The 3,463-nt window shown below is 32.0% G+C and overlaps 1 long non-coding RNA gene across 2 annotated transcripts; it reads right to left on the bottom strand.

Annotated features, from left to right (window-relative positions):
* Positions 1,661 to 2,987, bottom strand: LOC108662053. Of its 2 annotated transcripts, none has more exons than XR_001927826.1 (3): positions 2,947 to 2,987; positions 2,082 to 2,157; positions 1,661 to 1,700 (listed from the first exon to the last, which is right to left on the bottom strand). It is a non-coding gene; the product is annotated as an uncharacterized LOC108662053 (long non-coding RNA). The 2 variants fall into 2 exon arrangements; XR_001927825.1 differs by lacking the exon at positions 2,947 to 2,987 and adding an exon at positions 2,274 to 2,311.

Genomic DNA, 3,463 nt, shown 5'->3' with positions numbered 1-3,463 from the left:
AACAATCTAGAGCTTTTTATCAACTCATGCTTTCTACAATTTTGTTAACTATCAAATATAACATATATAATATTTATAGGAATATAGTTTGAAATTTAACGCCCACTCACCTCAATTGGTGGGATTTCTCACCAATATTTATCCTTTGAGCCTTAGCTTAATTTTGTTTTAATTCTACCACAACGTTCAGTTTTTTTCAAACCAACATCATCATCCTAGCCCTCATGTCATCAATGCCTCAGGATAGTGTATTTTAATTTATCCGAGCTTCGTTGATTTAAATTTTTTTTTTCCAACTCAATTATTCTCTTCAAAACTTCACAAGTCTGCCTTTGGTTCACGGCCACAAATTTTGGTAGAATTTCTAGCAATCAAAGTGCCACTTCAACAGTCCCTTACAACCCATATTTGGCATTCATCAATATTTTTTTTTCTAAAATTAAGTACTTAATACACAAGGGCAGTAGAAATTGTACTCAATGTTCAATAAAATTTTTATTTCTCAAACTTTGAAGCAGCATTCAAACATCACATTGTAAATCCATACTATCAAGGCTTCTCTACTCAACCTATGGCCAATTAATATAAATGTCACGACTTGGTACTCCCTTCGAGCCCATGACAACCGCCGTTATGTCTCGATAGACATTCATTACCCAGAATGTTAACCGAAACCTCATAAGGCTCTTGCATCAATTTTTACGTCTTCCTTGTGAGCAACAGTTACTAAATATCATGTTTTAAGGGAATATAAACTATTTTTAAATCAAAAACAAACAAAAAGTAATTTTTGCCACATAGGGGTATTTTGGTCATTTTTACCCGAAAAATTTTGAAACCTGGTGAAAATACAATATATGATCGAAAAATATACATTTCTTATCTAAAAATAATTTTAGTAATTTAAATCATTCATTTAAAATGAAATTATGGCTAATCAAACTAAATAAAATATTAAATAAAATATTTCATTTTCTTATAAAATAATATTTATAGAATCCTGCATAAACAATTTTTGTAGCATAAGAGCAAAATAAATTCATATATATAATAGCACACTAAACCAAGTATACAAAAATATTCTACAATGACATGTGGGCCCCAAAATAATCGAAAATATACAAGACTGTAGACCTTCGATTTCTAAGTATGCAAATCCAAAAGCAACCCTCTACAAAATCGGCTGTCTACAAATTATCTTGAGCCTAAAATGGGTAAAATTAAAGGGTGAGTTTTTATAAACCAAGTGAGTAAGCAAAGTTCATCTATAACATCTAAAGCCGAGTAAATGGAGACAGTTAAATCATCCCATCATAATATGATTCATAACATTTAAAACTCATTTCAATTAATATAAAACAATTACATTTCATCAAAATAATCAACAAGGCTTATGATTCTCTTAAAAACTTGGCTTGTGCCAAAACTCGTACTCGGTGACACCTTGGCCCGGGCATCCAATCGAGTCCGCCAAGGATGTTAAAACAACATATAACCATACAACATGTTTTTACTTTTAAAATATAGTCATTCCTTGGCGTTGGCTGAGTTTCATCCTCACGTGGTGGATCGGCGTAAAGTGAACTCTAAACTTACCTTATGAGATATCCTTTGCGCCTCTCATACTAAGGTAAAATATAACGGGGTTTACCGTGCCCCTCTAATAAGCTGGTCCACGAAAACCCGTCCACTGCAGTAAGCTAATCAAATAACCCACCAAATCAATAAAAATTTCGATAACATGACATGGCTAATAGGATATTACCCAGCCTGTCAAGGTAAAATAAAACAATTCATATAATCCACAAACCACAAATCCAGCCATTCTTGCCATCACATTGTCATAAGCCATCAATTCAAACCGTATATATATATATAGATAACACAAGTATATAGTCTCCACTTACTCAATTTCCAAAATCATCATTGAATTGCAAAACAATATATAAATCTCATTCATTTAAAATCATCACTTAACTTAAAAAATATAAAAATCAACGGTTTAAGTTCATTATTCTTTAAAATCATAAAAACGAATATAAACTACTTTATATAGTTAAGGTGAACATTTGATTACTCACAATAGCGGGAGTTTGGAGTACTCTTATTCTTGGTCCTCAGGTACGATATCTTGACCCTTATCAGAGGGCTCACCACCTATACATAATACACGACACGTAATTGAATATATTAGTGCCAAACTGTTATAAAACTATTTCAAACTCTATATGAATTTATGAAATTGAATGAGAATTGTTCGAATAATCACTTACAGACGGTGTTCTACGTGGCTTCAATTATGATCGGACTGAATTTGTATTCGACCTAACTCGAACTATACACTGTTGAATTAACCAAAACATCCGATTCAACTTCAAATATATTCATTACACTTCCAATATTCCAAATACACCAAAGTACCTCAATGAGCTTGATTGAGACTTAATTCATCATAACCGAAATCCATTCTGATTCCAAACTAACATGCTAATCAGTGTTAACACAGTCCAATAAATCCATCTACATTATTAGGAATTAAATCCAAGTCCATTTACTATGATTTTCTCATTATTGTTCAAGTCGTTGTTTATTAAAGGAACTATGCTTTTCGATAGCCGTTTTCAATATCCGATACCATAAATCATCAATTACGAGATAAATAACATGAAATACAACAAAATCCATCATCAACATGTCATCTATAATATTCGTCCAAAGAGGGTTGTTGAAGGGCATGTGATTTTCTTGCTTGTTTTTCATGCTAAACATCATCAAACAACTAAAAACACTTAGATATCATGAAATCTAGCAAAATCCACCATCAAAACCTCTCTTCCTATGTTCGGCCAGCAAGTATTCCCTCATGGAAACTTGTGTTTCATCCATAGAAAATGAAAAAGAAAGCATGGGAAAAGTAGATCTTAAGCTAAAATTGAAAAATCTTACCTTTGATTGCTTTGTTCTTTGAAATTTAACAAATTTCTCTTGAATTTTCCTCTCTAGGGTTTGTTTCTATTCTTGTCTCTTTGTTCTTTGCTTTGACCGGCCATGAAGAGTGAAATGGGAGAGTTTATAAAGGAAATTATAAAAATATCAAAGCTTGACATGTGTCACCATGTGATTGGTCCATGGTTAAAACTTAACAATTAAGCATTTTCTCACCACCACATGTAATCTCTTAATTATCCAAAGTATAAAATAATAATAGGTGAAATTCATGGGCTTGACAAGTGTTATGGTGGTGTAAAATTCCAAAAATTCCAATTACGTACTCGTGAACACGTAAAATGACTGTTTTGCCCTTATGTTCGAAAAAATGTCAAAATTAAAATTTTTCATTTCTCAAATTCAAATCATGCTCCAATTAGTCAAACTTGGTCAAAAATTTCATCCAACATTCCCATTTTGCCCCTACGTTATGAAAATTTCTAATTTGACTCCAAATTAATCCTCGAACTTCGAA

This window comes from Theobroma cacao, chromosome 1 (genome assembly GCF_000208745.1).
Source record: "Theobroma cacao cultivar B97-61/B2 chromosome 1, Criollo_cocoa_genome_V2, whole genome shotgun sequence".
Lineage (NCBI taxonomy): Eukaryota > Viridiplantae > Streptophyta > Magnoliopsida > Malvales > Malvaceae > Theobroma > Theobroma cacao.
This window is presented reverse-complemented; position numbering and strand designations above follow the sequence as displayed.